This window comes from Barbus barbus (assembly GCF_936440315.1).
Source record: "Barbus barbus genome assembly, chromosome: 19".
NCBI lineage: Eukaryota > Metazoa > Chordata > Actinopteri > Cypriniformes > Cyprinidae > Barbus > Barbus barbus.
In genome coordinates this window covers 20,557,403-20,583,261 of record NC_136747.1, presented here as the reverse complement: position 1 = coordinate 20,583,261, position 25,859 = coordinate 20,557,403, and the positions used below count along the sequence as shown (strand labels likewise).

The window sequence follows — 25,859 nt, the reverse complement described above, 5'->3', positions numbered from 1 at the left end:
TTTCATGTCCACTTGGTTTTTCATCCAAATCTTTATTCAGATTTGCACAATTTAATGCACACTTTAATAGTTAGTCCTGTGGTGTGACCAATTAATTTTAAAAGTACAAATATATAATATATATATATGTGTGTGTGTGTGTGTGTGTGTGTGTGTACAAACTGAAAGGTGCTTTATAAATACAATTAAAATAAAATAAATATAATTAAAAAATTCAAACTAGCATCCTTGCACTCAAAGAAGTGACATCGCTTTGGGCAAGGCTGAGTGAATTCAACCTGTTCTCCATGAGCTGTCCGAACCCCCATCCAAACCTGACCTGAGGGCCAAAGGCATTTTTGTAGAGATGGTTGTCATGGTAACAGAAACAATTCTTACAATTTTTTTTCCCTTTTTTGTCTCATTTCTTACCACCCACAATCAATGCTTTGAATGCGCTGACTGATTTAGCTGTGCTCCACAGACAAATCAATATTTAGGGAGATGTGAACAGCAGGATCAGGCGAGGTTTCGATAATTAAAAGCAAAGCCGACGACGCCGTATGAACCTCGTGTGACCAACATTTTATGTTGTGTATGAAATGGAAGTCATATATCAGCGTGATAGTCCTGAGTGATGGATTATTACAAAGACTTCATGAAGAACTCAAGCAATCTGACAGAGCCGCCGGTTCAAACTGAATGCACTTAGTCTTCATCTTGTCTTTTCTTCATCTTGCCGAAAACTAATATAAAAAGAAGCATAATAACTCAACACAAAGTTGAGTCGCTTAACTTGACGACAGTCCACAGCTCCTCCTGCGCGACTCATTTTGGCCATTTAGCAAAACTGTTGCACATGTTTTTAAACAAAAGCTGAAATAACTTGTCACACACCCCCACACTCCTACACTCCCAGCATGCAATGCAAAGGACTACCTGACCTCCTGCCGTTGCCTGGGAGCCGAGTCACCCACACAGCTGGTGTGTGTGCATTTGCATGCGCAAAATACTGGCACTGGCCCAGGATAAAGTTATCTGATACTGTACTGCCCCCACATCCATGAACAACAGTGAAGAACAAGAGAGAGGAGAGATGTGGCAGGCCTCCTCCACAGGGAAAGAGAGAAAAAGAGACTGAGAGAGACACGGATGGAGACAGAGTGAGATCTGTCAAGAGTTTGAGTGTTGAGACTGTAGAAATGCTATAAATGTGTGAAGAGGATTCAAAAGTTTTTGATTCGAAACTCGTATGCATTGTTCTGCTTGACTCCTGATGTACTGGCTCTCAAATAGTAATGGCAAACAAGTACTGCACACATTTAGACCACCCACACATACTTCAGGGGGAAAAACTTATCAAAATAGTTTCACATTTTAAGTTTTACTGCTGAGTCCACTGTTTTAAAGGGACAGTTTATATAGTAATGAAAATACTCATTTAAATATAATCATTTACCCACTTTCGTGACATTCCAAACCTGTATGTACAGACTGGAAAATAAGGTGTTCACTAGAAAAACGGGCTCTCAATTCTCATTTGCACTTCCGCATATTCTAAAACATACCATATCACACTCCTTCACGAGATATACTGTATATTTTTAGAGATATACTCACAGATCTACATTTTCATTGTAAAGTTTGGGGATCTCTCATGCTGACTAAAGGCCATTGCACACTGAGTTTGAAATTCTCATCCGAAATTTTCACACGTTAAAAATTAAATACAACCTCACGTTATGTCAATCATGTTTACACACTGCCTCTGAAACTTTCATCCGTCACCAAAAAATTCAGATCGGATTAAATTTTTTGTGTTTTTTTGCATCTGTAGCAAGCATTTTGAGAGGTGTTTTGACAATTCAGAGCCACTGTACAAGCGAATGCCAAAATCCAGAATGGCGTCTGACAAGTTGATCCACTTCATCTCGCAGCACAAACCACTGTATGACAAACAAAGAGCAGAATACAAAGAGATGGAATATAAATATAAATATATAAATATAAAGTTTGAATTGCTCTGGATAATCCCGCAGCTCCTTGATAAGGAGGTGGAACTCTCCTTTCTCTCTACACAGGCTCAGGATTGGATGGACCCAATATTTCCTCTTTAAAAGAGAAAAAGAAAGAGGAAATATTGGGTCCATCCAACAGATCGAACAACAAAAATCATCCTCGCAAGACTCCATTTTGTATTGATATGCAAATTTTTTGCAACGGATTAATTAATACACATTGGACTGAGTTTGCAAGGTTTCTGTGCATGACAAATTTTTTGGATGACGAGTATGAAAAAAACGCATACGAAAATTTCGGACTCAGTGTGCAAAGACCTTTAGGCTGCATTTATTTGATCAAATATTAAGACATTACAATTGGAAATAACTTTTCTATTTTAATATATATTAAATGTAATTTACACAAAATAATTTTTACACAAAGATACAACTTTTATTTTGACCTTTTTAGAGCTTGAAAGCTTTTGGTCAGCAGTCACTGTCACTGTCAAAAAAGAGCAGCATGAACATTCCACTAAACATCTTCTTTTGTGTTCTATGGAAGAAAGTCATACAGGTTTGGAAAGACATTGGAATTTACATTGAACTAGCCCTTTCCATAAAAATTAGTCTAGGCCACTTGGTACAATACAAACTCCTTTAAAATGAACTTCAACAAACTATTGCATGATTTCTTCAAGCTAATATGATTAGCTGAACTGCACATATCCTGCTGAGAGACGACAGAGAGATTTTTCTTTTCAGCAAACTCACAGGTGTAAGCCACTTTTTAGAGACAGTCTCTTTTTCCCTGTCTGTAAGACAGCAAGTGTTTTTAAGTAGAGTAAGCAGACTTTGGCAGAATTTGGCTGAATAATGTTATTGTTCTCAGACTCAGGTGAAGTTGTGCAGTTCACTTCAGATGTTGGCTCTATAATTGCTGAGTTTATTACTCTTATTACTATTGTAGTTCAAACAAGGAGTCATAGACCAAAGTCATAGATTTGATTTCTAGACAGTGTTATTGTTAACTAAAACTAAAGCTTTTTTTTGGAAAAAAAGTGGAATAAAATATAAATATTGGACGAAAAAAGGAAAATAACGTTGCTTGGCAAATAATTGGATTAAAAAGTCCAAGTTGAAGTACAGGTACTAATATTACTGAAACTGAAATAAAAATACAGTTAATGATAAAAATGACAAAAGCACAGATCAAAATTAGAAAAAAAGTCAATTCAAATATAAAAAAAAACACTATAATTGTATATAAATTATATTAAAATACCACTGCTAAAATATATTCCATGAATACAATGTAAGTCACCTTTAAAAAAAAAAAAAAAAAAAAATCTGCAGAATGCATATTTTACACATAAGCATCTATACAGCACTCTTATTGTTGACACATGCTTTCAGTGAAATATTTTATAAACCTAGTTTGACACATCACACACTCTTCACTGCGGCCACCCACTGTAAACAGTCTAGAAGCGTGGCTGATCGTGCCTGGTTAGGACAGTGTGTTACTGTAGAGCTGCATACTGTAGAGTAGTCAGTACATATAATCACCTGGAGAAAGAGACGAGAAGACAAGAGGAAGAGGTCTGAGACAACTGCATCCACAGCCAACTTTGTGTATATGTGTTTGTGTGAGGGAGTGTGTAAGAGACAGAGAGTTTAATTGTCCCCTGCTTGTCCTAATTTGACACACGCTGGCATGTGTGGGTGAGTCGTGTGTGTGCGCGCTACAAGTTACCGTTCACTCCTCACGTCTTCCCATAAGCCCCTGTGTACGAGCGCTGACTGACACACCTTACAGGCCTAATGGAGGGCTGGCAGAAGAAGATGGCAGCTCTCAGAGACTGCCAGGGGGATCTGCCGCAGGCAAACACAGCTTCATACACCACTCTCTGAGGAAGCGAGAGAGATAGAAATAAATATATCAGCTCTACTGCTCCACGTAAACAGTCAAACAGGCAGGCACACACTTTCCTGGGCTTTTTTGCACACACACAAATGCTCGCAGTAGTGCTGGTGAAGTCTGTAGCATCTAAAAACACTATATAGAGTTTCGAACGCTTCTACTAAAGAAAAGGCAGTTCTGGTCAGTAAAAAAAAACTTTGGACTGGGACCCCAAGAAGTATTTTTTTTAGTCTTTTTAAGTATTTCTCTTTTGGGAAAATCAGACTAAAACACATTCCACAAGTTTATTAAAAACAGACCTTGTAATTCGTAATGAAAATGTCTTCTCACTGGTGATTAATGCTAGACTTTTTTTTACAATCATTTAGTCTGCTTAAACCTGTCTCTTTTCTTACAGTTGACTGCAAGCTTGCATTCATATCTGCCTCCATCCAATCATCAACTGATATATATATAACCAAATCTCCACCCTATAATTTTCGATATGTCATTTTACACAGATGTCACAGAATCAAAGATCTTCCACTTGCAACTTTAAATATGTAAACTTCCTGTTTCAATAGGAAATGCGTCATCACAAGAACGAAAACTGCACTTGTCAAGGTCTCGACCATTTCTTTTAATGTCCTTACCAAACACAGTGACAGTACAATAAGTCAAAATGCAAAACAAAACTAGATTAATAACCCACTCCACCATAAGAACCGTTTCCTTATATCAAGGATCTGTAAGCAGTACTTAGCACAGTTACTCAACAGCTCTCCGGTGACCTCCATTACTCTACCGATCAGTTTCATGATGTAAAGTACCTGTAGAGGTTCGAAATACTGGCCCAAGTTCTATATTTGTTTTACCTTTGTATCTAAAAGCAAAGTACATTACATTTTTTATGATGAGGACAGTCTCTATGGAGTAAGATAGGGGTTACTTTGCTCAAGGGTACAAAGGTGGCCTCTCACAGATTGTGGCATCTGTAGTCCAAATCTACAATTGTTTGGTTTTCAATCCAGATTTCTTTCTTTCTTTATCTTTGACCTTCATAACTGAGGTTTTCAAGGCTCTTTAAATAAATAGTTCACCTAAAAATGAAAATTCTGTCATCACTTATAATAAGTCATTCCAAACCTGTAAAATTTTCTTTCTTCTGCAGATCAGGTTTTGAACAGCTGTTTATACAAAAATCAATGTGGTCCAAAATCTTGAAGTTCCAAGAAAAAAGACAAAAAAACATAAGGGTAGCGTGAAAGTAATCCATACAACTCCAAGGTTTAATCCAATTCTTCTGAAGCAAAACTTTCAGTGATTACTTCACTCTCGAATCAAAAGAAATCACTGTATGCAGAGCCTAAAACAAATATGACATCAGCCACATCAAACCTCATTGGTTCTTGCTGTTATTGTATGTTATTGATGCGTCACCATATTTGATTTTAGCTATATATACGTGATTTGATCAATGATTTGATTTGAGATCAATGCACAAATGGCTATAAATCCAGCTCAATTCAGATTGTTTAATCACTAAAGCACACTATCCCTAATTAGGAAGGAATTGTCTGCATTTATAAGGTGTATAAGATATGTCTGGTTGCAAATCAAACGTAAAGAAATGTTGGCATGTTCAGTTTTACGGTCAGTGCGTATTATGCCCTGAGAGGGTTGGGTTTAATTGTAGCAGAGTCAGGTATATTAAAGAATAATAGGATGAGAGAGGGATCGGTGCGTTTAAGATTTGCCGACACCTCGGGACAGTCATGCACTAACTACACATCTCATTTCTCTCCTGTTCCCTCACCGTATTGATCGGTCTGTCTGTTCTTAATGGTCCTGTTAAACACAGTCACCGGCCACTTTAGTGTGGCGAGGCCCACTTAGCAATAAAGCTCTCGGAGCTCTCTTTAAAACCGCCGAGAGAAGCTCAGGGTCACTTGGACAGAGAAGCACCGATTTTATCCCACACCTGGTTTGAATGGAAACGGGGACAGGTGTGGAAACAGCGTTTCCAGAGACTCTCCGTTTGAGGGTCTTGCGAGATTTTCTCAGAGCAGTCGGTGTCGGGTTAAGTGGATTAGGAGGGCATTTGAAGTTCTGAGAAATTCTGCCTTGTATTTGTGCTCTTGTATGCATTTCCTCACATTTTAGTGCACACAAAAAAAATACATCAAAGCTGCCTTTGACTGACGTTTTGATCGGGTTGCATCTAAACTCTCCCTCTTTCTCCTCTGGTCTCTTGCTTTTTGTCTATCTCTCTGAAGTAAATTCTCTTTAATTTTGAGGAGGATAGATCTGTTCAAGCAATTCAATGCTGAATCGCTGCGACACAATCACACTTCGCTTTAATATCTCAATAGTCTCTCATATACAGCAATTCAATCTCATAGATTCCTAATTCATGGAAAGAAAAAGCCTGAACAGGATATCCATAGAAAAGATCAAACTGAATATAACTTTTTTTAAGTGCAAAAAGTGAAGTCAACAAGTGGAAAATAAAATAATTTTGATTTGTGAGCATCCAAGTAAAATCAGCACACTCGATGCTATTTAAAGTTCAGAGTATATTATTTACCAGTACTGGCTTTTTATATGTGCTTTACCAATATTAAAATATTATTCAAAAGTTTAGGGTCAGTAAGATTTTTTTGAAAGAAGTCTTATGCTCACCAAGGCTGCATTTATTTAATCAAAATAAAGTAAAAACAGTAATATTGTAAAATATTATTAAAATATCTATTTTTTAAATGTAATTTAAAATGTAATTTATTTCTGTGATGGCAAAGCTGAATTTTCAGCATCATTACTCTAGTCTTGTACTACTCTAGAGTCACGTGATCCTTGAAAAATCATTCTAAAATACTGATTTGCTGCTCAAGAAACATTTCTTATTACTGATGATTTTTGTGGAAACTCTGTTACTGTGTTTAGGATTCTTTTATGAATAGAACACTCAAAGAACAGTCTTGTTTAACAATCTTTTATAACATTATAAATGCCTTTAATGACGTTTCGATCAATTTACTTCATCTTCGCTGATTAAAAAAATCTTACTGACCCCAAACAATTAAATGGTAGTGTACAAATATCAAAATGCATTTACAATAGGAGAAACATCTGAAACAAAGTGGAAGCGTAAAGGAAACATAACTGAAACCTCCATTACATCTCCTCAGCCATGAAAGAGCAATTCCATTTTCCTCTGGGAATGATGGAATATTGTTTAACGTCTTTCAGAAAGGTTTCACTTCGGTTTGTTGCATTGCAAATAATCAGACGCGTCATATGAATGTAGTCTGTAGGGCAAACGACATCATAGCCCATTTCAGAAAGCAGATCTTGACCATGCCCTGGAGGACCGAAATGCCGGCCAATCAGGAAACGGCGTAAAACTCACACAACAGTTGTACATACAAAAGGACAAGATAATTCCACTGCAAAAGCGAGCATATTTCTAAAGATCTCTTTCTCCAGAGCCAAATCTCCTCATCTGGCAGGATGGTAGCTCAGTACTCTTCAATTATACTTTATCTCAGTACCGCACTTTAAAGAGAGAGAAAATCAGAGAGCGAGACAAAGAAAGAGAGCGTGACTGCAAATTGTGCAAAGAAGGGGAAATCGGGGGAAAGAGAGAACATGTTCTGAAGCAAACAACTGTGTTTGCAGTACATTTAGAACAATGCTCTTATGGGACGCCGAGTCGTTAGTAAACAGAGTTGCCTTTTATTAGTTGAATGATATAAAACATGACAAAACAGCTACTCAGAGAGGATCTGCGATTCATACACTCCCACTGGGATTTCTATATAGGCCATGAGCTCTCCTCTCTCCCATTTAGAGGAGAGAGAAAGAGAACGAGAGAGAGAGAACCAAGAACAAACGGAGTGCAAGAAAAGAGGATAGAGGGAGCATGAATAGGAGTGTGCAAATGAACAAGACGACAGATCCAAAAAAAAACAAAAAAACAAGAAAACATGGGACAGAAAGTTAAGGGAGATGATGAGAGACTGCACACTGTAAAAATGCACTGACAATGTTTTAGGCATTTTTTTTTTGTTGTTGTTATATAATTTATATAATGTTAATTTAACAACCTACTTGAACTACCTGCTTTGTCATTTTAAATATACTGATAAACTGATAACCCCCCCATAAATGATGCATTATAAATTTGATCAAAACTGGTCTTTCGATTTCCAATAAATGCTGTTCTTTTGAACTTTCTATTCATCAAAAATTCCTACAAAAAAGTATCATGGTTTCCATAAACTTTTAAGCAGCACAACTAATAAAAAATAAATGTTTCTTGAGCTCCAAATCAGCATATTAGACTGATTTCTGAAGGATCATATGACAGTTATTTTATAAACATTAATAATATTTCACAACATCACTGTTTTAACTGTATTTTTGATCAAATAAATGCAGCATTGACGAGCATATGAGACTTCTTTTGAAAAATCTACCGACCGCAAACTTTTTAACAATAATGTACATGTATCCCAAATTATATAAAACATGACAAAACAACTACTCAGAGAGGATCTGCGTATCCCAAATGTACATATGTGATAACAAAAGTAAGAAACATAACCAAGAAAAGTCTTACGCATCACATTTAATTTGGTGCCTAATAATTTACAGCTTCACAATATGTATCCACTTGCTAAATATAAAATTGTTTTACCGTTAACCAATTAACAGCTTTTTAAATTAAGTACATTTACATTGTCTTTCCAATAAAATTACTAAAAATGTGTTACAGTGATAGCAGACGAAGCAGAATACAAATATAGGAGAATATATTCATAGTAGGAAGAGAGAAAGCATCTCAATCCTACAAATGCTAGTCTAGGTGGAATAGATAGAATGAGACAGAGAGAGAAAGTAAATGAATGTTAGTAAAACTCTCCGGTATGTATTAATAGTATGACTCCTGGACTGAAGTCCCATGAGCGCAGGTTGCAAGCGTCAATGCTGAGGCAATATAGGACTCAGGGCAGACTCTAAAGCAACACAATCCCATAATAAATCCAGTGAGGCGTTACCCTGGTGACGAGTGCATGTGTGCCTCCTTTACGTCCTGAAAACCAAACAACGGTTGCGCTGCAGCCTATATCATAATATGTTGCGTATAATATGCTGCTACATGAATAATGCAAACAATCTTAAGGGAATCACTGAGCTACGGTCTTAACTAATAGCCATTATAATTATTTAATGCTAGAACTACATGTAATGGTTAATTTTGTACAATTAATTATATATATATATATAAAAAAATCACCATATAATTAAATCCCACTGAGCTTCAATGCACCTTGCTAAACCACACACAACTTCTTAACTTGGGGCATTTTAGGATGCCAACAATATATTGATTTTTAACACTTGTCATGGCTCTGATCACCATGTCTGGGTCTATTCAATCTCTTACTTGTCTGCCATAATAATGTTGTCTTCTCAGTGAATATTGACATGTGAATACTGCATGGCTCTGATCCCCATGTCTGGGTTTATTTTGTAATAATAACAACCAAAAGGAATATACATTATGCCTCACATAAATTGAACTTTCATTATATTAAATTATTATCGAAGCCTCAAATGACTCCGACAACATGATAAAACAAAAAATCTATGAAACGGCTTTGTCTAAATGATGCTTTCTGACAAATGCTTTCATTGCATGAAACTTGAATGGATAGTCACCGCAGGCCAGTGATATGACGGTCACACAACAGTGCAGACAACCTGACTTTTGCTGATATTGACAGATTTCACAATATAAATCACCGCAGAATGTACAATTGTGTGTCTCGGTTTGAATGTCTGTAATAATTGTGTTTAACTGACGACAATAAAAACATGAGCAAGATGTTTACTGACAATTTCAGAAATGAACAGTGTCGCTTTAATTATTAATTAAAGCGAAGCAGTGACTGTGTGTGTGTGTGTGTGTGTGTGCATGTATGCGTGCTATTGTTCCCAGCAGTATGACAGGATCAATAAGCTCCAGATAATGATGTTGTCAGTAAATGATCAGACCATCTCCGGGGCACACACAGCAAACACCATTAGTGACAATGACTGCAAACTACATCCTTTTGTATGCATGTGTACGTGTGTGATATGCACAATGAACAGTTTACAGAAATACATTGTTGTGTGTTTGAACACATCGTTGCACTGGTGTACACCGTCTGATGGTCAGTTATTTGAAGGAATTGTTCATCCAAAAACTCACCCTTAAGACATCCAAGATGTAAATGAGTTTGAGAAATCTGTTTTCAGAAGTCAACCAACATCAAAATCACTTGTAAAATATGCTTTATCTGTTCATATTTCTCTCTTAAATTAAGACGAGATTACTTTTTCACTGGAGAAAAAATATATATTATGGATAGCAGACTCTGTATTTTGGACTGAAGCAGTGGTTTAAAGTTAATAACATATTAATGATGACTTTGTATATTAAAAACATGCAGCATTTCGATTTACAATGTTAACTGCTGGACTAGAGTTGTGTGGTTTACTTGCGAGTTATTGTGATGTTTTTATCAGCTCTTTGGACTTTCATTCTGATGGCACCCATTCACTGCAGAGGATCAGTTGGTGAACCTAATGCTACATTTCTCAAAATCTGTTCTGATGAAGAAAAAAATAAATAACATCTTGGATGGCTCACATCTACATCATGGATGGCCTGAGGGTGAGTGAGCAATTTTTTTATTTTTTTTTGTGAACTATTCTAGTTTTTGGGTAAAATTTGTGTCCAAATTTTTATATTCTAGTAAAAGTTTTCTAAAAGCAGTAAGACCCTGCTGTGCTCTATTGTGAATATATTCATGACTGAAGGGGTTGCATATCACATATCACAGCTTCTTGAATACTCTTGCTTAATAAATGTACAGAAAGGACACACAAATGCAGCTCCTATTAATGACAGGTATTTGAAGATTGCATTCAGGAATACAATAATTCTAGTGGCACTACAAATCTTTCTCTTCTGGACCATGCACTAATGTAGATATACACGCACTGTATGTCCTCGATGCAGTGATGTATGCTTGTCTGCTGACAGTAGATTTCTGTGGTAGTAATAAAGGTAGCCTGATTCACAGAATAATTACCATATGCAAATGCTGCTGATTTCAGTGCCAGTCTTTTATAGATGGCTCATCAAAGAGAGAGAGAGAAAGAGAGAGAGAGCGAGAGAGCGAGCGAGAGAGAGAGAGAGAGAGAGAGAGAGAGAGAGAGAGAGAGAGAGAGAGAGAGAGCGCATGAGCAACGAGATGTCAAGGGAGGTGGCGTTATTTACTTTTTAAACTATTTAGGATGAATGGACACAGAAAAGTGCACTACAATGAGACTTAGCAATACTTCAAGAAAGATGTTCTTCACACTGATTATTATAAATGTATTATTACAATATAATACTATATTTACTTATAAAAAAAAACTAAGTTGACCAAAGTGCTGCACAAATAATTTGAATTCTAATAAAACAACAATAAAACAGACATGGGCAATGTCTCGTGATTATAACCAATATATTCAGTTACATGATGGTACATTCTGAACACTCAAACACTCTCGGACTTACAAAATCAACCCCGCTGCGGTGGGTTTGGTTTGATCCGGTCCTGTAGAGTGGTAAACGGCATGAGGGCTGTTTCAATCCTCATCACTGAGCTGTTAATTAAAACTCCCTGATATACTGACCAGCGCTCCATGTCTCCCTCCTGACAGGAGCCCTCCTCCCCCTCTCCATTTCCATGAATTAGGAAGGAAACGGATCATTTTGATTCTTTTGTCCTAGTCAGGATCACAAAGTGCCAAATGTGAATACCATAGAAAATACAAAAGCAAGGGATCTCTTTTTTACTCTAAAATTTCTTATTTAGAAATGTTGAGGCTTTATGGATGAATTTATTCAGACAGGACAGGGTGGATTCAGACCTGTGTCCCCGTGAGCACTGCAGCCCTTGAGCTTGCACACTACGACTGCAGCACTCTGCAAATCTCTCTCATTTTCAAAGTCTCTTTTTGTCTCATACTCTCTGGAACGGAGAGGGTTATTGCAAGTTTTGCCAAAGGTTGCGTGACAGATGCCAATGTCGCCCACCGTGACAAACATGTCACACTTTGAATGCCTTTTCCTGTCCCCTGATAGAGCAGCTCTCACCTCTCATAGAGGCAGACTGCACAAACTCAATCACGCATCACGTTCTTTCCCTTCCCTCGTCAGTCTCTCCTCCTTTCTGTCTATATCTCCTCATCTTTTTATTTCTGTTACCTCTTCTATTTTTCTTATTTAACTGCCCTCTAGACATACTCCTGCTCAGATGAGGAAGATTTCTCATGAGGGACCTTATTAAAAAAGGCCTAGGTCTCTTCTGCTGAGAGGTTTGAGCGCAGCTAGCCAAGCATGCAAAGCCAATAGAGAAAAGCACAAATGCCAGACAACACTTTGCAAATGATAGTCGGCAGTAATATAACAGAGAGCACAAACAAAGAAAATAGAGAGATGTCAGGAGCTGAGGTATATGAAGTGTCTTTTTTGTTTCGAATTACTTAATATTTGAATCAGCATTTCTATTGAAAATACCTCATTTTGTTCTTAATTTAAAAGGGACAAGTCACCAAAAATGAAAAACTGACATTTACTCACCATTATATTGTCCCAAACCTGTACATCTTTCTTTCTTCTGTCCTGAATATCCTGAAGGCTGCAACAAATGTGACTGGAAGATCAGAAAGAGACGGGTTTTGCAGCTTAGTTTCAATAGATGGTCTTTTTATGAAAGTTACAGTATGTTTTCATTTACAATTTACAATTAACTCCTAAAAGATCAATGACCATTTCATTTCTCATCTGACACTTTTCAGAAGCTTCATGCACATTCACATTTCTCAGTTTTACATGAAATGACTTGTATCTTTAAAACAGAGGTTGCATGATTATCGCAGGTTAAATATGAATAAATAAACAAATAAATAAGCGTAAAACACTGCGGAAGAAATCACTCTTTTACATAAATAAAAATTTGATAATTCCAAATGAGTCACACTTCCCACAGATCATTTACTTTACATGGAAAAATAGTGACGCACCAACCCCCATGTTGCTCAAAACTTGTAAGACTGCTTTACAGTGAAGCAAAATATTAATATACCTGAACATCCATAACATAATATAATATTATGCTATCTTAGTATCACCATTTTTTTATTAATATTTTGCATCAGATTTTTTTACGTTTTAGTTTTTAAATTTTACTTAAAGTTTTAGCAAGTTTTTTTTACATTTTATTAGTTTATATATATATATATATATATATATATATATATATGTATATGTGTAGTTTTTAATGAATTTTTATTTCAGTTTATTTTATACATCATTAAACTATATGAAAATGAGAAATGTTTCCTTGGTGTATATATAAAATCGGGTGTTTTCTGCTCGTTGGTCTTCTGTCAGCACATGCACCAAATAAGCTAGAACTGGCAGTAGTGCTTCCTCAAAAAAACAAAAACAAATAAAAACCCTGGGGGATTGATGCCCTGGTCCCATAACACTGTTTGTGCCTTAATGAGCAAGGTGAACTGTTTTTTATAACTCGCTTCCATAAAAACGGTTCATTACCTGCAAATGAAGAACATTGATTCCATAGGACATGATGGACAAAACTGCTTTAGCTACTGTCCTACAATTCGAATAGAAAGCATAAAGGAGAAGAACAGATAAAGAAAGAAAGAAAGAAAGAAAGAAAGAAAGATAACAACACCGATAGAGAAAGAGACAAAGATGGAGGAGTAGCGGAAGTTTGGTCTTGTGTCTGCTCTTGAAAAGGATGTGTCGCATTTGACAGCCTGCCGCAGAGAGCGTGAGCTCATCTCTCCTGACAGCTCGGCGTTCCCGTCCTCTTCCTCAGGTGCTACAGATGGAAAGCCTGAAAGAACGGAGACGACTTACAAGACAGTTTGGAAGGGAGCATCAATATTTCATCACAACTGCGTTTACACTCGCAAACAAACAAAAAAGATTGCATGTGGAACTTTCCTGCGGCGCTCCCTCCTCTCCGTCTTTGTGAGCTTTTCTTTCTTGTCTGAACATTTGCTTTCAGACAGGTATGGGATTTTGAATAGAAACTGATAACAGGTCATGTTGTTTTTCCTTTTGTTTTGTATGAAGTTTGAGCAAGCAGTAGTAAAAGTATGTCGTGGAAATAAAATAAATATATACACCTATAAAAATAGAGTGATTTATGGTGCTTTCACAGTCTAGTCTGCAAGAGAACGCATGCAGCTCGTAATAAAAAAGGAATCGTTGTAAATCTTCCTAACTTTGATTGCATCATTATAAATTCATTTCTCATTCACAAACATGTGATCTTAAATTTAGCCCCAAACATTTCCTTTACCATGGTAAAGAAAAATTACCATGGTATCTGCATTTATAATTAAAACTTTCCTGGTTTTGACTCATCAGTATATATTAAAATTATATGTAGTATTTGTTTAAATGACTTTCTGTTTTAGCTCACGTCACAAATCCCAGGCTGATAAAATATCCTGCCTCCATTTGTTCTCAGTGAATATTATTTTTACTCATGAATATGTCAGTGACTGAAGTAAAATGGATTGCAAACAGGCAAACGCTGAACAGGTTTAAGAAATGCTTTAAGAAACTTTAAGCCAGTTCAAACCAACTAAGACCAGCAAAGCAGCCTTTTTCAGCTTGCTGAACGAGATCCTTTAGTAATTTATTATGACTTGACTGTTTTATTTTGTTATGAACTATGGTTTATAATGCTAAATGTTAAAAGCCTTATCTGTTGTGTCATATAGTCTGCACCACTTCACGTTGCAGTAATATTCATTTGAATAAGTATGCCATCTAATAGCATACCCATCCACATTCGCCATTTCATTCATTGATATTCATTACAGGACAAAAGGCAAGCATGAAGTAAATACATGTGATCAGTCAGTGCTTTACTTATTCACTTCTCATGGGATCATAACCTGCGCACACAGGCCCAGAGCCTTGAGGCTGTTCTATTAGAAGAGACACGCCATCGTGTCTCCAACTGCGAGTCTGATAAATATCCCTGCTGACTTCTGAAGACATCATCTCTCTTTTTTTAATGATAATCAAGCAAATGCACTTCCCTGCTCAGGATGAGCAGCCAGGGTCTATCTGAGAGAGCACCGACTGAACAAACTCCCCGGCGACACATTGTCACGAACACGCGCTTTCCTTAAGTTGCCACGAAAATCTTTCTTTGAATCCGTGTTTGTTTGGCTTTGAATTTGCTCCGGCGTTTATCACAGAGATACGGAGGAGTGGGGAGGGGAGACGGCAGAGTCTTAAAACCACATCGTTGAAGCCGTGATCCCCAACAGTCTGTTGCTGAAGAAAGACATTGAGGCCCGTCGGAGAGGAATTAGGAGAATGTACAAACGAGTTGTTTGTTGCCTGTGTTTTGGAGCGTTCCGCTCCGCTTTCGTCGTAAGGCTTTGAAGGTGGTGAACGTCTTTTTGAAGAGTGAAATCGAGTGTGTTTGTTTTACATTCGGTTGAGGTGTCTGTGTCGCGTGGGCTTCAGATCCCTCCTGGTGCGTGTGTGTGAACCTGTAAGAAAATGTGCACAATCACACATTATTCCGCATACAAACTACAAAAACAACATCTACACTACTTTCTTGCAGACTTTCTAACTCTCAAAAAACAATGTTAAATCTTCAGAAACCTTAAAGGTATGGTTCACTGCAAAGATGGAAATACTGTCATTATTTACTCACCTTTTTTCTTTTGTGGAACACAAGGAGAAATTTTGCAGAATGTCTGAGCTGCTGTTGAAAGTAGATGGTGATTTTAAATGTCAGGCACTATAAATGAAGTGAACCTGTAAAAATGCAGTGAACCTGTAAACCCTAAGGATAGTTCACTTAAAAACTAAAATACTTTCATTATTTACTTACCCTGATGTCAATTTGAACCTGTAAGACTTTTGTTCTGTGGAGCAAAAAAGGGAAAATTTTTGCAGAACATCTGAGCTGCTGAAGCACTATAAAAGTCACTAACCTGTAAAAAAAAAAAAAAAGTGCACAATCACATATTCTACCTACAAACGACACAAACAGCATATTTACTACTTTCTGATTCTCACAACTGTTAACTTAAAATTTCACAAAACATGTTTAATCATCAGAAACCTTAAAGGTATAGTTCACTCAAAATCGAAAATCCTGTCATCATATACTGACAGTGGCATCCAAACCTCCCTTGGATCATAAAAGGAGAAATTCTGCAGAATGTCTGAGCTGCTGTTTTTGCATTTACATACAATGAAAGTGGATAGCAGTTTTAAATATCAAACACCGAAAAGGAAAAAAAGCACTGTAAAGTTAGTGAACCTGTGAGAAAATCTGAACAGTTAAACAAGATTTCACCAACAAACTCTAATTCTCATAATAGTTAAAAAAAAAAAAAAAATTACTCACCTGTTTATGTGTATCATAGCCATTTGTTTGAGGTAATTTTCAATTCTTAAAGGAACACTCCACTTTTTTTTGAAAATAGGCTCATTTTCCAACTCCCCAAGAGTCCGCAGCTCCTGAAAGAAGTCCACAGCTATATCATAACTAGTTACCTAGCTGGGCACTACTTTCAGGCACTGTGTCATATCATGGCGCCTGCTTCACCGATGGTTTCGGCAGCAACGTTCCTTGATTATTACGCCGGAATGAGAGTATAGTTCCTAGCCATATCGGCCTAGAACAGGGCTTCCCAAATATGTTCCTGGAGCCTCCCCAACACTGCACATTTTGCATGTCTCCTTTGTCTGACACCCATTTCAGGTCTTGGAGTTGCTACTGATGAGCTGATGAGTTGAATCAGGTGTGATTGTTAAAGGAGACATGAAAAATGTGCAGTGTTGGGGAGGTTCCAGGAACGAGTTTGGGAAGCCCTGGCTTAGAAAATCACAACTTTTCATTTTCCGTCAGTCTTGGTACATGATGAAACTACAGAAGAGTCCAGTTTTAAATAGGAAAAATATCAAAACTCTTTGGTCATTTTTGAGCGTGATGTTAACGGTCTAATCAGGTTCAATAATCTATGCTAAGCTAAGCTAAAAGTACTAGACCTGGAGATCGGCTGAATGGATTCGAAAACGGTAAAACTCAACTGTTTAACTCTTGGGAAGTTGGAAAATGATCCTATTTTCAAAAAAGGGGAGTGTTCCTTTAAGCACTGAAAAAGAGAAGCGCCATGAAAATGGTGCATACATATATTACAATCTTCTGAAGCCATATGATAGATAAATAGGTGAGTTAATGATGACAGTATTTTAATTTTAGGGTGAACTAATCCCTTAATATCAAGTACAACCGCACATTTGCCAGTGTAAGACACACACACCTTACTCTGAGTGGTGAAGATCAGTTTTGCTGAGGTAGCAGATGCAAATGTGGAAACTGTCAAGTGCCACAAAACTCACATATACATCAACGTCATCTCTCAATCTTGAATTATCTCTCTTTCTCACACACGCCCATTTTCTGCACATTTTCTGAACATAGTACTTCTCATCATTATGTTGTGTCAGATAGTGAAGACACATTATTTAAACACCTGACCCTCTGTTTTTAGTCTTTCAGTGTCAGAGGGTTTACCTCAAGATCAACACACTATCATCATGTAGTTCCACTTGAAGAATCTAGACAAGCAACTTTCTATTTAACATGAAAAAAAAACAGCATACAGGTTCAGTCCAACATAAGGGTGAGTAAATGATGTCAAGATGTTAATTTTTGGGTGAACTAATCCTTCAAATCTGGGCCCCAGGGATGGATGTCTTAAACATAAGCTGTAGCTGTGTTTCCCCTGGCCACACCTGACTTCTTGCTTCCTGTTGAGTGAAATCAAGACAGGAAGTCAGGTGGGAATGTCCTGCTCTTTTCCAAAAAGATCCTTTCCTCCTTCAATTTTAGACGCTGGAAAACGACAGTGGTTTTGCAGGAGCCGAACCTGTCTTGCTTTTATTTATCCAGACCTTATGAAGATCTTCACTAATGATTGAAAGTAGACAAGGAGAAGGAGATAATTTTTAAGAGCTGGGACTAGAGCCAAATAGCTACATCAAGCCGTTTAACAGCCATTCAAACTAACGCCAAAGTCACGCGGGTCTTAGAAACTCTATCGAGAACATTAATCTGCAGACTGAAGGAGAAACGGATGACCAATGTGTGTTGAAGAGGGACAGGCTATGTATTTGTCATATATCTACTCGTCCCTTTCATCTCACGGCCATTGAAACCATCTCTGAGCTTTTCTCCGTTAATCCTCCTCATGCTGCCCGTATGCCCGCTGCCCCTCGTATAACCCCCCGTCCACGGCACTTTGATGGTTCTCCAACTCATTCTCTCATCCACAGAGTTCTACAGCCTGGATCTGACTCATCGTCCCTCTGTACAATCTGTCTGCTCCTGCCATCCCTCTTCCGGCTCACAATTTTTTTTTATGCGGCTTTTATCTGCTTTCTTTCTTTCAGCCACATTATTTCCCCATTTAGTGCGCCTGCATACTGGCCATCATTGGGGACGGTGCGTGTGTGTATGTGTGTGTTGGCCAGGCAGTTGCAAAAGGCGTCAGCTCAGAGAGCTGACAAGATGTGACAGCTCTGGATATCTCTCACTGGCACTGACAGTTGACAGATGGATACCACTCACACACTGTAAGGAATAAAAGAGAGAGAGAGAGACAGAGCGAAAGACAGACAGAAGCCCTGAGGTTGATTCTCTAGCATTACTCTCTGTTCATAGGGCCAATGTTTGATTGAGTGCTGCAGAGAATAATAAACCTTCTCTAGCTAATACTGTGCCCGAGCTTCTTTCTTATTCCCTCTATCTCGTCTCTATCAGACCCTCTCTTTTTATATTGCTAGAATGACACATACATTTACAGAATATAATAAATATTGCACTGTACATCAAAATAAAATAAAACATAATTTATGAGGGAAAATATGATTACGGTACATATTACTAAACTATTCAATTTGTTATTTAAAAGTCCCGACAATGAAAAAAACATTTTCAAACTCTACGAGGAAATTGTGGAACCTGAGGGTTAAAGGAGTAGGCTATTTCACCCAAAAATGACACTTCTTTTACACTCATGTTGTTCTAAATGTGTATACGTTATTATTATTTTGTGCAAGAATCTTACTTTAAGTACTGTAAGGTGCAAAATTAGCAACCATCATTTTCATAGCATTTTTAAAATCAAGAAGAATATATTTACATATGCTAATGCATTTTAACATTTTTAGTTTTAGAAATTGAAATTATGATTAACAGGAATTAGCAATGAACAATAGGAAATTTATGTTAACCCACATTAATAATTGCTATAAATATACAACAATCCATAATGCTGCTTTGTCTTTACAAATATAAGGTTTCTTCAAGTCTGAATGTGGGTTGTCACTGTATCTAACAGCTGAAAAATTGAAATGTGACAGTATCTGAATTTTTCATAAATTCCCATTTAACCATGCCACTCTAAGCTGTTTTGGCTTAGCTGTTGATGTCATGGGACAATAAAGAAATGACAAATAACATGTTTCATAACATGAATTGAAAAATAAAGCATTCTGATTTTACAAAACTGTAAAACGCAATGTTGAACGAGTCAGAGCACTACTATTTTGTCGTGTTTTTGTCAAACTCCAGCAACTTCAAGTGAGAAATGAAAGTTTACCCGTGTGTTCTCTGATGACTAATGAAATGTTTACCCGGGTAGATACATTTCCACCTTATTCCTAAACGCCTATGGGTGAAACTTCCGGTTCATTAGTCACAATAGGGAAATAATGAGAAGAAAATATGTGCAGTAAACAGTAAAACTGTTTACATTACAAACCAGTGTGTTCATAATTAAGATAATACACTAAAATAATATGGTAAGACACGGCAATTTGCAGTATTCATCAGCAAATGAGATGGAAGCAAGACCCATAAAATTTACGAATGGCCACGCCCATTTTTACGTGAAGAATAAAATGGATAAAGTTCTGAGAATTACTTCTGTTTATCGCAGCTTCCCCTGACACTTCATACTCACTGGCTCCTGCAGTTTTGGATCTAGAGATGGGGTTGTCCAGTATTCGAAGCCAGACTCAGTACTCAGTGCGCGCAAAATCAGTAAGTTATCACACACTTCAGGGATACTCCATCCCAAAATGAAAATTTTGTCAATATTCACTTACCCCCATGTCATTCCAAACCCGTAAAAGCTTTGTTTGTCTTCGGAACACAATATATTTTGGATGAAAACCAGGTTACTGATGACAGAGAAGGGCATACTCACTTTGTGTCCATCGGATGATTTCCTAAATGGCGCTATGCTAACACAGAGACAGAAAGGAGACGAATTGTTGAATAAATGTTATTTTTATTTTCTTTGCGTACAAAAAGTATTCTCGTCGCTTCATAAAATTCAGATTGAACCACTGATGGCAGATGGACTACCTTGACGATGCTTTTCATACTTTTATGGACCTTGACAGTGCAATTTACTATGCAGTCAATGGGACAGTCACAAACCTCCCAGTTTTCATCCAAAAAATCTTAAATTGTGTTCCGAGGACGAACGAAGCTTTTACAGGTTTGGAATGGCATGGGGGTAAGTGATTAATGGCAGAATTTTCATTTTGGGTTGGAGTATCCCTTTAAAACTAACAGCTTCAATTTCATTGGACAAACGTGGAGTAAGGTTGCCTGAGCAGCAGTTGAGCCTACTTTTAAAACAGAGTAGAACTAGCATCAAGTTTTGACACAAATTTGCCACACTGTTTATAAAATGATTCTAAAAGTCATCAAGTTTACTGCGGTTTCTTGCTGTTTCAGCTGATATTTTCTCTGCACTGCCATCTGTCATTTTGGAGAAAAGTGCAACATGCTTCTTGAATGCAGTGAGCTGAAAAGTGGCAAACAAAATTATACAGTAAAATATAAAGTCTGTACTTGCAGACTTAAACATTTTGTCATACATCAACATAAAACCGTTTTGTTTTTGCTAGCAAGTTGTTACCTAAAGACCACAAAAACTCAAAGGATGCAAGTTTTTTATTAAGGAAAATAAAATAATTTTACAAATGAAAAATGACATAATAGCTGATACAAAATTGGTAGTGACTATTTTGTAATCATTCTCTTCTTTAATTTTCTTCCCCTTTTGTTTTTCCGAATGGTCTCTGTGAGCCTGACAGCTTTAAAGTACAGTCAAATATGTGATCTAATGCAGGGGAAATGCAACATTCTGATTGGTTAATGCCCTTAAAACAACATATTTCATTGGCACACAACAGATGTCCTTATGGCAACATGATTGTATTCTCACATATGACATGAGTGACAAATTTTGGCTATGTGTGTGGTAGGTTTGGCTCATCTGCTTGCTCGCAGACTCTTACAAAAATCTCCCTCTCTCTCTCGCTCTCTCTCTGATTTAAATGAGGCACTGTTTCAATGTTAGCTCGGAGCCATTGAGTCAAAGACATATTGCCATCAAACGCTGCCATCACTGGCCTGTCACCCCTTGTCTGTCAACTGTTACTTAGCAACAGCAGAACATGCGAGAGAGGCTAATTTGAGCCATTCTGAATCCATCTGCTTCTGATTTCAGCTGCAAAAAAACATTACTTCCACCCCAGTCAGTGGTCATAGTCATCGCAGAGATGTGCTGAGGAGCGTTAACATGCCAGTGAACAGAGATGGGTTTTTTAAGGCTGTGGTAAAGGCTAACAGTTTAACAGAGAGTTAAACGAGAAAGAGACACATTGGAGATGGGGAAGATCAGATAACGAGAATAAAGGAAGAGCAGTGAGAGGATGTTGGGCCAGATAAAAGAAGAAAACAAAAAGGAACAAATGATAATTAGAGAAAATTGATTTTGGAACTTCGTCCAATGAGGGAGATCTATCGGCCCTATTACTATGCAAAGAGAAGAACAGGAAAATAATGGTACAAGCATTTGCGAAAAAAGAGATAAAGGGGGGTTTCTGTTTTACCAAAGAGCTCCATTTTCTTTCCTCCAGCAGGCTCACAGTGTGGATGAATGCCAGAGAATCTGCCCCATGGGCCCGGCAGTCTGTCGCTCTGCTCCAGATAGTGGGAGAAGGGAGCTGTGCTAAACTACACTGATCTACACCGCCCTACGCTGCTCTAAACAACTCCACGCCGCTCTTCGCCGCTTTACATCTTTCTGTGCCACTGAACACCGATCAAAAATGGTCTGTATATCACACTGTACCACTCCTCCAAACCTATATTTCTCTCTGCTGCTCTCCATACTGCTCTAAATCACTCCATACAGCTCTGTGTTACTCTACACAGCTGTGCATGTGGCTCATCTGGCTGGAGAGGCTTGGATTATTGAGATGTCGTGTTCAGGGAAATTAGACACTTTTTGGGCCTAATCCCCCTTTAAAATGTTGTTCATGCTGTTTGTGCAATCTATGAACATTTCAAAAACATGTTAAAGGGACAGTTCACCCTAAAATGAAAATGCTGTCATCATTTAATCACACTCATGGCATTTGAAATCTGTTTTTGAGAATACAAAATTGATTATTCTGTGGCTTGCGAGCTATATTCCAAGCTTTCTTTTCAAACTTTTTCACTCCTAAACATGATGATCCCCTTGCAAGGGACCCTGTTCATAAAATATAAAGGCAGCTATATATTTTCATGCATAAGAAAGCATTCATACTAAAAATAATAATGACAATAATTATAAATATTAAACATTCTTATTGTATTTTACTCAACATTTAAGACTACCTTTATTATTATTATTACTACTACTACTAGTATTTACGATTTTTCTTGCTTTTTTAATAAAAACTATTTTTATTGTAAAAATATATAAGTATTAGATTATCATTATAATTCACCATTAAAAGTACTGTTAAAAAAAATGAACTCTCTCTCTTCTCTCTATAAATATATAAAACTGTGGTGTCAATAGAATAAAATACATGTGATTAATCATGATTTTCAAACTGTATCTAAAATAAAATGGTGATACTGGTGATAATGTAATTAATTCATTTACTTAATTACTAACAATTATTATTTATTAAATGTTTTCATGATATACACAAGAAACAATTATTTTTGTGTTCGGTTTTTTCTTTTTAGTTGTAAACTTCACAATTAAAATCACAATTTAAAAAACAAAACAAAATCATCCTGTCGCTTGTTAAAACAATTATCAGACCATGTTGATACCTTGAACTTGAAGTTTTGAGTAAAACTTTCATGTACTGATGGTTCTAACAGATGTTCATGTGTGTAGATGGCAGTATAAAGGTATGTGATGCTAAGCGATCAGAGAGTTTTGACGGGTGGGGTCCTCAGGAGGTGGCAGCGTTGTTTGATAACTTCAGTCATTCCACTCAGCCTCAGGGCGACAAACCGCCGGAGATACGAATCGCTGAGCGCAGGGTTAATATCATGTCTGCTTTAGATTATGAAGACATCCAGAGGCAGAGAGGAAGATGAGGAGATCCGCCGTAAAGGAAATTAGAGATTGACACATGACAATGACCTTACAGGTCCATGCAACGATATCATCGCATCTTCAGTTGGTATGGTAGGGCATGGATTATGATTATGCTTGACGGAGTCTTTGATTTACTCTCTCTCTAAATATATATTCCCGTCTCTCTCTTTATTTCCATCTCTCTCGCTCTCTACTAATCACACAGGTGACACTCTGATAAAATTCAGCTCACAGTGCTGGAGGCAACATAGCAACACATGCTCTCATACACACACATACGCCTGAGACGCTGTTTGTTCTTGGGGTAGATCTCACTGTTAAATACATCTCTTTGTTACCTCATAACTCAACTCCCTTGTGCCTTGCTGTAAGTTAATTAACATGAATGAATACGTCAAGTACGAATAATCACAGCCTCATTTATGCAGCTAATACTATCACAAAAAAACCCCAAAAAAACCTTCAAGGAATACAGGTTTTGGAACCACATGAGGGTGAATTTTCATTTTTGGGTGTATCCCTTTAAGTCCCACTCTCTTATGACCGAACGGGAGGTAAAAAGGATAGGAGTGTTCAATCAAACGAGGTATGAGAGAATGACTAGCTGTCCAGCGCCACATATTTGGTTCTCCAGTATTGTGCTGGTTTCAGATTGCTGCGTTTAATCATGTCTGCGGATCTATTTGATATCAAAGCTGCACCCTCGGGCTTCCCAGAGCGCCATGGAGTCCAAATGTTTTCCTTTTATCCCACCCCATTTCCTGTCACCTGAAATGGCTTCTTTCATGTGTGAAAACAGAACGAGAGAGCAGGGTCTCCCGGGAGACCAGCCATTGTGACATCACTGTCTCCAGGTATTGGCAGCTGATGTGGCATCCATGTACACCTGTCAATCAAAGAGAGTGGGTGCAGATGGGCCGCACTAATGCAGAAACTCCATTCGCATGAAAAATAAAGAGAGAGAGTGTAACTGTGTGTGACTGCACTGTAAAAAATGACGGTTAAATCAAGTGAATCATGCCGAAAGAATTTACTTGAGTAGTTCAGTTTTGCATATGTGTTTTTTTGTTGAGTATCATATTTAATAAATTGTGTTTTTATGGCTTATATACTTAATATATGAAGTAAAAACCTCAATTTTATTCAGAGGCCCAAAATGAGCAAATATTTGCAATTTGATGCAGTTGTTGATATTTATATTGCAAAAAAAGTACGATTCTGATAGCTTGTAATGTAAATCAATGGAATCTTTATATTTGTATAACAGACTACAATAAAATGCATATAAATATCAGTCACTTATATCTTAGTAAGATTGAATGCTTAGTTTTAGAATCAAAGCTCTTTAGTTTTTATTAATACGATGATAATCAAGAGATGTACAAATAAGAGAACCTCAAAAGCCTGATTTATCATATTTGATGCATTTGAACATGATTTAAAAAAAAATTATAATAATTTTATATATTTCATATAAGTCCAATAAGTGTTCATTTTGAAATATTACTAACAACATAAAAGTTATTCTGTTTCTTTATAAAAAAAATCAATAAAGATTGTGCAGCATGCATGCATAAATGAACAAATAAATAAAATTAATATGAACTGAAGTGGGACATTTTTAGATTTATACTAAAGGCATTTAGTATAAAAAAAAAAAAAGCTTAATCAGATGATAGAAGGCATGTAGTCGATTATGTACAACAGGTTTTTCAGCAAAGTTTTGATCATGTTGTTCATTTGGAGGCCTTCAAAATTTCTGTATTAAATATGATAAAGTAGTCCTTAAAGGGTTAAAGTTTCCAAACTATATGCTTATTTTAAGTAATATATTTAAAAATATATATTTGATGTAATATATTCAATATAATTAGCAAAAAAAAAAAAGGCATCCCACAAATACACAAGATAATAATCTTAAATTCAAAATAAATAGCCAAAGGGATATTAAAGGGACAAGGCATGTTTGTAGTGGACAGTGATGTTTCATAGACCCGATTAGCAAGGACGAACATAATTTAATCAAGACAAAAATAATGTATCCAACGTTTTAAGCGAGCAGCAGTAGACATTGGCGATTTACCCTTTTATCAGAACAGGGCAAATAAACTCACACATTGTCAGCTCTGCGTCTCATTTACTCACTACAAATTACTGGAAAAGACATTCAGGCGTCCCCAGGGGGATGCCAACACTAAGTGGCATCTCTGGATGGCCACACCTCATTGAAGAACTTCCGATGTGCTGTCTGATTGGAGTTAAGGTGAAGCGTCACTGGGCCCGAGCGCACCTGGGGGCATGGAGGCAGTTGCGGAGTACAGAAAGAGCACCACTCATTATGCAGTGGCAAACATGCTGTCACTCATCTCCCGTTCCCCACA

The 25,859-nt window shown here is 37.1% G+C and overlaps 1 long non-coding RNA gene across 1 annotated transcript; it reads right to left on the bottom strand.

Moving 5' to 3' along the window:
• Positions 1-2,365: 2,365 nt before the first annotated feature.
• On the bottom strand, positions 2,366-13,741 carry LOC306884909. The gene is made up of 4 exons (XR_013785495.1): positions 13,547-13,741; positions 12,569-12,641; positions 3,736-3,889; positions 2,366-3,548 (listed from the first exon to the last, which is right to left on the bottom strand). It is a non-coding gene; the product is annotated as an uncharacterized lncRNA (long non-coding RNA).
• Positions 13,742-25,859: the final 12,118 nt, after the last annotated feature.